Raw genomic sequence first — 13,523 nt, 5'->3', positions numbered from 1 at the left:
CTTGGGTTCAATACCAAAAACTTGAGAGATTAGCACACGAATATTCTTATCTACGTCGTCTCTGTCCGCAACGATCATACTAGATTTACTCAAAGTAGTAACAAACTTAGGTCTATTACGGGTTTTAGAGGCTTCAACATCTTACATAACATTCAGAATAACAATACATTTTTCAGAAGCAAAAACATTAGGTTTGACATTAATGTGATCAAGGTACAGGCTAGTCATAGAGTGTGGTTTCTTTACAGCAGTAGAGGGTTTAAGAATTTTTACATTTCTAGCAGTCATGGATGGAGAGGAAGAGGTACTTACTTTAAAGGGTTTGCCTTTCCTTGAAGTAGATGTTATAGCCTTCCTTATAGGGATTGCATGGCCAGGTACCATCGATAGAGGAACAACATTAGTAATGACATCTGTAGCGGTAAATTCATGACCATTAAGCTAGGGATAAGCTTAACGTCAATAAGACCAGAGTCACCACCGCACTTTTATTGTTTCCAAACGAAAAGGGAAAAGTACAAACAAAACCCAAAGATAAGAAGTTTTCAAATCAAAACTAATAAAATGCCAGAGATTACAGGTAAGGGGGTTGGTTGGTTACATAGAGGGAAGGTGTTAGCATCCAAAGTGTCCTAGGTACTCATAGGGAGTCTTTTTTTATGTGTGTATGTGTTTTTTGTATAAAAAGATGTTTGTGACAAATAAAGTGTGATGAGAAAAGAATTCATTAATAATATTTTTGTGTTTGACAAGACCTTCGGACTTGTGCCTACGTACCAACATAAAAATGAAGGATCAAAACCTAGTAGTTTGTGGTATCAATTTCAAAATAGGTGGATTGCTTTTAATTAAAAGTTAAGTTTAAAAGAGGCACAAAAGGCCCAAAAGTTTGAATGAGTGTTAGTTCTTTTTGTCTTTTGAATTTTTAAGTCAATATGATTAGATTTATGTACAAATTTGATTTAAGAAAGGGAGTTAAAAAAAGCAATGGCATAAGGCCAACGTTTCTAATTTGAAATAAGTTGTAAGTTTTGAAATCACAAGCAAAGAAAGTTTTTGAAAAGGGGGAGATATTTTTAAATTTAATAAGTGGGAAGAGATGAAGAGACTAATCCTAAGTATAAAATTAAAAGTTGAGAGTTGAAAAGATCTGACCAATGGGATGCAATCCAAGAAACAAGAATGTCATATAGAAAACCCGCTTTCCCTTTGGACTTTTAAATCAAGCAATAATCAGCAAACACTTAGCAATATGAAGAGCAAGGCATCAAATAAAGATGGCCACATCCAAGTAAACAAATCCATAGCTAACAGTCTTCTCTGTCTTCTCATGTATCAGATGAAATACTTCTTTATTTTTGCTCAGAATGAGGTGTAGCATGAGACCAAAATAATTGTTGCATCAAGACCATATAGCAGATGAATTCAAGTGGATCCTAATACTTGCATCAGATGAAAGCTCAAATCACAATAACTTGGTCTCAGAAATGTTGGCATTGGCCAAGTTCTTTTGCATATGGAATGTTACCTAATTCTAAGTCCAAAAGCTCATATCAAACCTAACATTCCACACAAAGACTTTTTAGGGTTTTTTATTTATTAAGTATTTTAAGGTCCTGAGGCCACAAACACAAACAAAATACACAAACAAATATATACAATCGCAATATATGGCTCAAATGAGCAAAGTGAAAATGGCATAAACATAAACAAATTAAATGTTATGTAAATGAAAAATGAATGGTAAATGACTTGAAATTAAATTGTATAAAGTAAATGACTTGAAAATAAAAGCAATATGAATACAAGTTAGTGAAATGTTAGTTGATTAGATGTTAGTGGTGTTTTGCTTTTCAATTGATTAAGTCATTCTTTAGGGAACACTCAACCCTCTATTCACAAGCATGGATCCTTGAACCAAGACATCTTCCATAGGAAGAAAAAAGGCCAAGTTTCCATACAATACCATGAAAGGGGGGAGACTTACAATCCCACTTACTAGAATGATATGCCTTTAGGGTCAAAATTTAGCTCTATGTTAAGCAATCGTAATTTGACTTATGTAGAAGCCACAACTATCTGAGGTCGAGCAATAAAAATTTAGGTGCTAATACATGTTAGAGATTTGTTATAATGGACCAAACTCCTAAAACATACCACACACTAAAAGAAAATATCAAAAGGATGGACCTATCTCATCCATACTTGTATTGGTTCATCTAAAACCAGGTTATTAATGAACCAATTAGCCTTAGGATGTTAAGATTTCATTGGTCAATAAAATGGATGGGGAAGAAAGGGATTGAAGAGGAAAAAGGGAGGGGGGGGGGGAGATGAGAGAAACACAAATTGGTCATGGGAGGAATTTTATCAAATTAAAATCATTCATTCATTTTGGGAGATGAAATGTACATTTCATCAATCCCCTAAATCCAATGGTTTTCACTTAAAAAAGTCAAATCAAACTTGACCAAGGCCCAAACACATAGTCAAACATCACAAGTCAATAAAAATGGCTCAACATAATTTCTATACAATTAATCAATTAAAAATCAAATTAAAAATTCATTTAAATTAAGTTTAATTTGGGCAAAACCTAAAACCTCTTCAAAACACCAAATAAATGCCCAAGAGATTTATCCTAGGTCAATGAAGGTCAAAAGACCTTAGACAAAAAATTTCATGATTTTTGAAAAGTCAGAAGTATTTTTAAACAATTAAAAATATGCACAAAAACAATTAATTCATAAAAAATATCAAATATAATCCAAAAAATAATTTTAATTCAGAAAATGGAAGAGGAAAATATTTAAATATTTTTTGTGAAAGTCTCATGTTTTTTTGGGTTAAAAATGAAATTAATATAAATTAATCAAAATAAGTGGATTAAATGAAAAATCAGAAAATACAAAAAAAAACAAGGGCCATCAGATCTCCCTTATTAATGAGGTCGCAGATCTGATGGCCACACGCGCACGTTCCATCATACGCCTTGGTCAAGGCGTTGTACGCGTGGTGATCACAATGAACGCTTGAGATTAAAACATTTGAATCAGATCAGATGACTTGGACTTTGCCAACGCACCACCGGAGCCCTAACTCCAGTCATCTTCTTCGGTAATCACCAACAGTATGGTTCAGGCTTAACTTCATGAAAAATGAAAAGTGAATACAATAATTTGAAGGAAAAATGCTCAGGAGCACGAATCTGGCCTCAATTTTCTCCAATTCCAAGTATATAAAAAGATACAAGGATTTGAATTTTGAGGATCATGAACTGAGTTGCTTCGATTTAACCTCAAAGCAACTCAATCTTGTTGCCTACATTGGTAGGACTTTAGCCAACCAAAAATCACAAAGAATGGTGAAGAATTGAGAGAGAATCGAAGAGATGAAGTTTCTGAAAAATTACCTTCGAGTTGCTTCAAATTCACTTGATCTTGATCTGGATTTGCTTGCTTTCTCCTCCTCTTGCTTTCAGAAATCAATTGAGATGAAAAGGGAAGTGAATTTCTGGAGTTTGAACTTCCAAACAGAAGATGAAGTTCAAGCTCGATTTAAAAGAAATCTTTAAAAGTTCTATGCATTGGAGGGTATGGATAGGTCTGGCAAAGCTTGGGCAAGGTGTTGATGAAGTTCTGATCATATTGCTTCTCTATTTATGGCCAATGCATGTGCTGTTAACACACTTCCATTCCAAAGTTCAAAAATAGAAAGTGTCTTCATGAGATAGCATGGGCGTGCACAAATCCCAAACAATCATTTGCAAAGGTCTAAAGTCATGCATAGGTCATGCTGAAAGTGTTGCATTAAGCCATGCGTTGTTGAATTGAATTGGATCATGAAATTCTTCCAAATGGTAACTCACATTCCACCCATGTGCAATTCCTTCATTCTTTGTCCAAATGAGGTGATCTTGGACTTTATGGAAAGGTGAGATCAAGGGGAACAACTTTCATGTTGAAAACGTTTTAATTTTAAGCTTGATTCATAATTAATTTTGAGGTGGAAGTTTGGAAAATCATACATGTTTGAAAATTTTCTAAGTACCACGTCATATGTTCACTTCTTCCACCTTGAATAAATTTTGTTATGGACTTCAAATGGAAAAACTTCCTTCATAAACGTTGTAGCTCTTTCAAATATATTCAATTTGGTCACAAAGTGGACCCCATTTGGATTTGGCATGAAGGAGTTATTCATTTTAGAAGTTGAGAAAAATCAGTTGTTCAATGGTAGTGGCCCAAAATGACCTATAATCTTTCCTCTTCGCACATGCATTTGCAAGTTGAATTTTAACTTCTTCCAAACATAAAATTTGAAAAGGAAATCTTGAATTTAATCATGAAACTTTAATGTCTTTTATCTCATACAAATTGAGAAAGTTATGGTCTTTGGAAGTTGACCTCCTAACTAGGGTTCATACAAAATGACCTATAATCTTTCACCATAAAAAATGACTTTCCAAGAAAAACTAGATTTTGACTTCAAAATGAATTTTTTTTGTAATTTCATTATGAGTAATGTTTATCTTGGAATAATTTTCATATGACCTCCTAATATGAATTATCCCTTAAATATTTGATTAAATGTTGAAGAAACTTGTTGAGGAAGTCACATAAGATACCCAAATGAATTAGGGTTTCCAAGGCAAACAATCTCCAAACTCTGGATGAATTCTTGATCAAAATGACATGTGAAGGTCATGGGGATCCATATATGATGCTTAGATCCAATGTGAAATGTTTCTTGATTGAGCTATTTGCATTGAGGGTATCAAACCCTAGATATGAGCTTGATGGATCCCACTTCATATTATTTTTCTCATTGAGGGTTTGTTGGAGCTTTATCTGCAACTCTTCATTCTCTTTTTCTAGCTTTGCCATGGTGGTCTTGAGTTCCTCCATTTCTTCAATAGGGACATGGGTGAGCTTAGGTTCAGGAAGAGGTATAGGTGTTCGAATGACAAATGGCATTTTAATCATCTGCACCCTTTCCTTTATCCACTGAAAATATGGTTCTTTTGTAATCCCATTTGCTCTCCCTAACTCAATTTTCCCTTTTCGATTGACATTCTTCCAAGCTTTTTTGATTCGCTGGAATAAGCTAGGATTCTCAACCCCAAAGTCAAGTAATAAGAAATCTTCCAAAGAATTTGCCTCTGGAGGGCCTTCCGTTGGGTAGCCAAGTTGTCTGAGTGATATATTGGATTAGCATTCACACATCCTTGAGTTCCAATAAGCGGTAGATTTGGGAAATCTCCACAATTGAATATGATATCCATGTTGATTTATTCTTTGGAGTACCAAGAGAGATCTTCAGATCGGAGCGATCCCAATCTTTGAGGCCAACTAACATCTGTCTATTCAACCTAAGCACCTGTCTTCGGAAGATGTTCTAGAAACCACTGATACAATAAAGGAGCACAACAAGCAATCAATCCCTTCTTTTTAGTATACCTATGACTTATGTAATAATAGACATCAGCTAACAAAGTGGGTAATGGGTTCCCAGTAAGGAAAACACAAATGGCAGTCATGTCTACGAAACCATCCATATTCGGGAACAGGACGACGCCATAGATGGCCAATTCAATAGCAGAGTAACAAGCATCCCAACTTTCTGCCTTCAATAGGGTATGAGCTATTTCCAAAAGAAAACTTAGTGAAAATCCTTTGGTATTCCCTTTGGTCTCTAAGTTAGCTTCTACTTTCTTTTCATCCATGTGAAGCGCACTAGCAATGACCTCAAGGGGCAAAGATTCATCTGTCCCTTCAAAAAGTGACTTGTTCTTCATAGGAATCCTAGCAAGACGCTCGAATTCTTCCAACGTTGGTGCGAGCTGGAAGTCTTAGAATGTGAAGCATCTTAAAGGTAGGTCATAAAATTGGGCTAAAGTGATTAAGGCTATATGGTCCACTTGTTGATTGAGGATGCTGAGCAAATTGCCATAACTCTTTCCAAAGTTGATTCGTTATACAGGGTGCATCTGAGAGACCAAGTTACGTAAGTTCTTTAGATCGGGATCCTTAAACTTGAAGGCGTAAATGTTTCTTTTGCTTCATTCCATGTTTCTTGAATTCCTGCAACTCATGATACTCAGATTCCTTGGAAATAAAATAGTATAAATGTTATGCTATGAATGATATTATGCGTGTCACATGTAGGTTAATATACAGGTCATGAGAGTGGGTATTCTTGGTTACTAAACAAAACCCTTTTGGGAGAATGCTAAAGGTAAGAGGTTCCCAAAGTCATCAATCAATATTTAAAAAAGTTATTGTCATGATGAAAACTCATCTGCTAATAACATCCCTAAATAGTGTCTCGTTTGGGTGAGGCCTTCGTATGGTCCCAAAGAGGAAGACTCCTAGTGGGTCATACAACTCTCGAGTCCAAGGTTCTCAGAGTCATAGATCGATGTTGGGAATACCACTGTAAGGTAGTAATACGCCCAAGGGATCTCATCTGATTAGGGCTTTCGTATTAACCCAATAAGTCTGGGACTTTTCAGGTAGATACTACATAACCACCAGATATAATGGGTTAAAAGGTCCCTAGAGTCATTGATCCAACTTGAGAATACTATCGTCATGACGAAAACTCGTCGGACAATAACATTTCAAGAAAATCTCCTCTAGGCGGGGTCTTCGTTTCTTCCAAACAAGGAAGACTCCTTGTCGGCACCCACTCTGCAACCACCAACTTAATCTTATGGTTTTCCTCAGACTCGGGTGGAGAGCCTATCTCGCAAAGTATCACCAACCAGAGAACCCCCAATAAGACATAGTCAATAAATCACAATATAATAATTATGACAGAATAATAATAGCAGAATAAAAATAAATAACAGATAAACAAACAAGATTAACACACAATACAGAAACTGAACTAAATTAGGCTTCACTCTCTTTTGCTTGGAGCTAGTCCCCAGCAGAGTCGCCACCGAACTTTATTTATTCCAATGAAGGAATAGGAAAATATCGATAAAACCTTTAGGAAATGGAATAATGGTCGTCGCAACCATATTCGGGTTCGGGAGTGGATTACGCAAGAGGAAGGTATTAGCACCCCTTACGTCCGTTGTACTCAGCGGGAACCTTTTAGTTTTAATTTGCTTTTCGAGTGTTAATTTATGTTTGTTTATTATCTTTGGGTTATAAAATTATTAGAAATTGAAAGGGATGAGAACCTCAGAAAGGGAAAGGGGAGGTCTTTTATTAGTGTGCTCGCGAAGATACAACAATCTCCTACCTGCGTATCCTTATGGCATAATAAGGAAATCAGAGCATTCGTAGTTCGGGAGACTATGGTTGGTTGGTGTCTTTTAGTGAACAACTATTTAGATTGCGTTCTAAAGGCTAAACATTGACTTGTCTACTCTCGGCAGAGGCTTAAACGCTAGTTTGTTGTGCGCATTAGAAAGGATTAACAGCATTCTTTCTGAAAGAGTTTTGGGTCACACAGGGATGGAAAGTTGGATTAATATGTTGGATGTTTTGATTGGTTGAGATATTTTGGTTAGATGACGATCACTCGGATAGTCGAGTAAGACAACTCGTATCCTAACAGTCGGGAAAGGGAGTAGAAGACTCTAGACCATTTTCTTTTTCATCTTTAATTATAAGAAAGATCTGATAATAGTTAAGGTGTTTTGGAAGGATGACGAATACTCGGATAATCGAGTAAGACAACTCGTACCCTAATAATCGAGAAAGGGAATAGAAGACTGTAGACCGCTTTCTGTGTCATCTGAATATTTATGAAGATAAGGCTATATAAGGTTGACGTATTTTAGCATGAACGACAAATACTTGAATGGCTGAGTAAGACGACTCATATCCAAGCATTTGAGGAGAGGAACTGAAAACTCAAGACCATCTCCCTTTTCGTATAACTGTTAAGAAAATGATTTGATTAAGTTGTATGTTTGCAGAAAAATGACAATTGTTTGATTGACCGAGTAAGAAAACTCGCATTCGACCAATTGAGGAGTGAAGTTGAAAACTCAAAGTCGACTCCTTTTTCACTTATCTTACTGTGAAAATATTTTGATTTAATCAGGGTTTGGAGATTTGTAGAGGAATGACAATTATTTGACTAACCAAGTAAGAGAACTCGTATTCAAATAATCGAGGAGAGAAATTGAAGACTCAAAGTCATCTCCCTTTTTGTTTCGCTTATTATGAAAGTGTTTCGATTTGATTGTGCTTAGGTGGATAGAAATGACAACTATTTGACTAACCGAGTAAGAGAACTCGTATTCAAATAATCGAGAAGAGGAGTTGAAGACTCAAAACCATCCCCCTTTTCATTTCTAAATGAAGTGATAAACGTAATTAGGCGTTTTAACTAATTTTGAATAAAAATACTCGACATTGAATCGGGGTTTTAAGTTTGTATTTATGAGTGAATTGGATTATTACTAGTGTACCAATCATCTATCCGATTAATTACCAACTGAGAAGGTCTCATTGTAAGAAAGCCCAAGAGTAAGCTATGTGAGATTGATGGCGATGCTAAAAGCGATCGACTTACAAAGGTATTTGAAACCGGGACCGGATATTGGATTGAGAATCATGTGATTTTTAAATGGCTTAATATAACACTTTAGGGTGATAAAAGGATGAAAGTCATTGTGAAAATATAACTTAAAACATGATTTATATGAACCTAAAAATTGCATAAATGAGTCTTAATCAAGCACATACAAAATGATAGCTCAAACAAATTCTACAAATTAAATCAATTATTAATCTTAAATTAATGAGTAAAGTATTAAAATAATAGTTAAGTAAATAAAATGAAAAGATATTATTATTTCATAGCAATAATACTGTATATATGTTTTACATGTATATATAAAGAAATAGGTAAACAATAAATAGTAAAGTAAAAATGGGCTTGATTATATAAATACTAATTGATTAAGATAATTAATTAAAATTTAATTGAACAAACTACTAACTACGATTACTAGATTATTATATTTTACTAATCATATGATATTAGAACGACTAAGTATAGTTTATAAATATGATAAATTTCATGAAACCAAGAACTACAGATTAAGCTCTGTAGCAATGTTTTATCTTTGGAAGAATATTATAATCACTTTACAAAACTAGAGAAAAGATGTATAGTGTCCCTGTTTTTAACTTTAGCTATCATCATTAGTCACTGATATTTATTAAGGCCACGAGATGTTACTTTCTCAAGAAATGAGTTGGAAATAAAACCAAGCTCCATAAAAAGAAAGTGACCGCTTTAAAGAAGTTGGATCAATGTAAACTATCAGACACTTTATTTTATTTTATTATCACTACTGTCCCATAATTAAAAGAAAAGGTCATGATAATTTTCAGAGTTTACTAGTACCTAGAGCCATTAATCAAGGTGAGGCAACATTACGCATGAAGGGCCGCCAACGGGATTTATACTCTTGAAACTAACATAAGCATGCACAGTAACCAACAGACAAAAGAATTAAAGTAGCCATAGATTTTAAACGCACATGGAATCAAAACTGAAAGGATAAAGATGCATTACATTACCCAATGACACACTTGTCATTCCCTCTTCCCAACACACAGCATCACAACTTAGAAATAAATAACTAATAAAAATGAAAGCAATGTGAGCAAATACCATTCCTACATGAGCAACAAATCGTCTCTCTCTCTAACTCAGAGCAACAATGTGCTCTGCAACTTCCGACCCAACCCACAGCCAAATCCCACCGGAGAAAACGGTGGCGGCCGGTCAACGGTGGCGGCAGCGCCTTCTTCTTCGGCGAACCTCTACCTCAGAGCTTAAATTCCAAACACTAACCCTACCTATTCTAACCTCGCGATCACAGATCCGGTCACGAAAACACCAAAAAAAAGGTTAACCTAAAGCCTTGGATCGGAAAACCCTAACCATACACAAAAATCTAAACAGAGTTCTTTTCAAACCAAACCACATAAATCTTCTCCTCAAGCCAAAACAAACACAAAAGAAAATATACACCAACATTCAGAGTCAAAACCCTAAGTCTACAAATGAAGCCACAACGACGGAGATTTTAAGCAATTGACATGGGGGTTTTTGTCGGCTTATCAAGACGAACAAGGTGGTGCAAATATTTAAAGCGAAGGAGAAAGAAGAAGTACTTGACCGGAAGTGGGTCGCTGACGACGTCTTCTCCGCGGTCGTTTCCAGATAAGTTCCTTTCTAATAATCCAATTCCCTTCGTCTTACTCTGTTCTTTTTTAACTTTGAGCGCCTTTAGATGGTTGTGTTGATGAAAGATTATTTTGATTTCTTTTTCGTTTCTTGATTCACTGTCCTCTTCAATGTCCTTTATTCTGGGTATTTATGTTCTTTTCATGATGAATTTATTCAGTCTTGAGATAACTTGTTAGGTTTCTTTTTTCTTATCCTCAAATTTCATGGGATTGTTGTTTTGTGGTTTCATTGTTGTTTGAACTAGTTAACGAAACACATTCTTGGGTGTTCGTGGTAGTCTTTTAGGCAAAACATTAACCTGAGCATTTTGTTAATTATCCTTCAGTTTTTAAGCGCTTATTGAAAAAGCTTTTAACTTAGATTGTCACTTCCTTCGCAGGTCACAAAATCAATTGAGGAAAAGGGAGCGGATGTCTGTTGGTTCTAAGAAGAGGTTGGGATTTTTAGAGTGCTTTGGCCCAAGAGATGACTTTGGCCGCTGGCTTTTTTGGAAATTCCGTCTTGACACTGTTGAACAATGCAACTACTTTTAATTTTCAAAATTAGTCATTTAAGATGTACTTTGGACTTTTGGAATGTATTGGATAATGTATTAGCCTTTGGATAATTATGTAACTTTGGGAATTATTTGTAACATTTTGGATTAGAATTCATTTCCGTAATTAATCCTTTTTAATCATTCAAAACTTGCCTTAATATTTTATTTGTGCTAATAAAAAATGCTTAAACTTTATCTCAATCTGAAAATGGTTTAGGCCATAATGCAAAAAATGGACTTTTTACAAATGGTTGCCCCTTTCATTATTGGCTTAAATAATTATTAAGGAACAACACATACCATAAGCATTAAAAGTTCAATTTCAACCAAAATGAACCTTAAATGTTGTCCATCACCATAATCTCTTCCAACAATTGACCATAAGAAAATGGACTTTGGATTAGTAATGTAAAAAGATTTGGACCACACTTTGCAATATTAATTATGGACATGTTTATGTGAATGACCCTTTTTAAAACCAAGAGATCTCATGGATAAACCAAAATGGGTCTTGTTAACCAAAAAGTCCCAAAATGCACATACCATCCCATGCTTTAGTAATAGCAATAAGAGCCAAATGCAACAGATGTCTTCTTAAGGATCTCAACAGATGAAAATGTCACTAAAGATTTGATGTCACTAAGGGCTGAGAAACCCTAAGATAGAACTTATGCCTTAAGATAGAGTTCATGCCTTATGACATCTGGTAGTGAATGCTGGTGAAAGATTTTTCCTTACCCAGACAAAATTGGGGTATGATAACTATGATGAAACCTTTTCACCAGTTGCAATGCTTAAATCTGTTCGGATTTTACTTGATATCGCTGCATGTCATGATTATGAAATATGGCAGATGGATGTCAAAACTGCTTTCCTTAATGGGAATCTTCTTGAGGATGTGTACATGACACAACCTGAAGGATTTGACATACCAGAAGAAGCCCAAAAGATATGTAAGTTACAAAGATCAATCTATGGATTGAAGCAAGCTTCCAGAAGCTGGAATCTTCATTTTGATGAAACAATAAAACAATATGGATTCATCAAGAACAAAGATGAACCTTGTGTCTACAATAAGGTTAGTGGGAGCATGATTGTTTTCCTGGTATTATATGTAGATGACATATTACTCATTGGAAATGATGTCCCTACCCTGCAACAAGTAAAGTCTTGGTTGGGGAAATGCTTTTCTATGAAGGACCTAGGTGAAGCAGCCTATATATTAGGAATCAAAATCTATAGAGATAGATTACAAAAACTTCTTGGCCTAAGTCAGAGTATGTACATAGACAAAGTGTTGAGACGTTTTAATATGCATGATTCCAAGAAAGGATTCATACCTATGCAACATGGAATGTGTCTATCAAAAACACAATCCCCTTCAACTAAGGAAGAAAGAGATCACATGAATAAGATTCCATATGCATCTGCAATAGGATCTATCATGTATGCCATGTTATGTACTCGACCAGATGTCTCGTATGCTTTAAGTGCAACAAGTAGGTACCAATCTGATCCTGGTGATGCTCATTGGGTAGCTCAGGAAGAGTTGGCTGTAACTGGATACACCGTTGCTAGCTTCCAGACAGATAAGGATGACTTTAGATCGCAAACTGGTTATGTGCTTTGCTTAAACGGTGGCGATGTGAGCTGGAAAAGTTCAAAGCAAGATACAATTGTTGATTCTACAGCCGAGGTCGAGTATATTACTGCCTCAAGTGCAGCAAAGGAAGTTGTTTGGATCAAAAAGTTCATTAGTGAACTTGGCATAGTTCATAGCAATGTGGATCCCATTGGTCTCTATTGTAATAACAATGGTGCTATCCCTCAAGCTAAGGAAGCTAGATCTCACCAACGATCCAAACACATACTTAGGCATTATCACCTCATTCGAGAGATTAGGCCACCACTTTTGCATATTCTTTTTGTGTGTGGTATGTTTCATGAGCACAGTCCATTATACTATGTCTCTAACATGCATTAACACCAAAATTCTATTGCCCGACCTCAAATAGCTGTGACTTCTTTATAAGTCCAATTACGATTGCTTAACATAACGCTAAATTTTTGACACAAAAGGCATAGCATTCTAGTTAGTGAGATTGTAAGTCTCCCCACTTTCATGGTATTATGTGGAAACTTGGCCTTTTTCCTTCCTTTGGAAGATGTCTTGGTTCAAGGATCCATGCTTGTGATAAGTGGGTTAAGTGTTCTCCAAACAATGTCTTAAATAAAAAGCAAAAGCAAAAGCAATACTAACTTCTAATTCATTAGCAACTAACATTTAATTTCAAGTCATTTACCTTAATGCAATTTAAATTCAAGCTTTATTCATTTTCCATTATTCATATCTTTCTAATTATTTATATTAATGTCATTTTCACTTTGTCCACATCGACCATATTGTGTGATATATCTTGTTTGTGTTAATTTTGTTTGCTTGTGTGGTCTTTTACCATTAATGTACATAATAAGAACAAAAATCTTGTGTGGACTGTTGGTTTGATCTGAGACAATTTGACTTAGAATTTAGGCAACATTCCCTATGCAAAGGACTTGGCCAATGACAACTTTTATGAAACCGAGTGCTTGAAATTTGAAACTTCATCTAATACATCATTAAAGATCCCTTTGAGTTCATCTGTAACATGATCATTGTGAAGCTATTATTTTGAGCCTGTGACTTGTGGAATTCATCTGCTGCCTAGGCAAATTTGAAGAAGATCATGGAGTTGCTAAGCTTGGATGCGGATAT

General features: G+C 35.3%; 1 long non-coding RNA gene across 1 annotated transcript in view; it reads right to left on the bottom strand.

Annotated features, from left to right (window-relative positions):
• Nucleotides 1–10,910, bottom strand: part of LOC127084950 (uncharacterized) — a 61,974-nt gene extending 51,064 nt beyond the window's left edge. Inside the window, exon 1 of the long non-coding RNA XR_007788845.1 lies at nt 9,894–10,910. This is a non-coding gene — a long non-coding RNA (uncharacterized LOC127084950). The remainder of the gene's footprint in view (nt 1–9,893) is intronic.
• Nucleotides 10,911–13,523: the final 2,613 nt, after the last annotated feature.

Source organism: Lathyrus oleraceus, chromosome 5 (genome assembly GCF_024323335.1).
Source record: "Lathyrus oleraceus cultivar Zhongwan6 chromosome 5, CAAS_Psat_ZW6_1.0, whole genome shotgun sequence".
Lineage (NCBI taxonomy): Eukaryota > Viridiplantae > Streptophyta > Magnoliopsida > Fabales > Fabaceae > Lathyrus > Lathyrus oleraceus.
The sequence above is the reverse complement of the archived record's forward strand: the minus strand, read 5'-3'. Positions and strand labels throughout refer to the sequence as shown.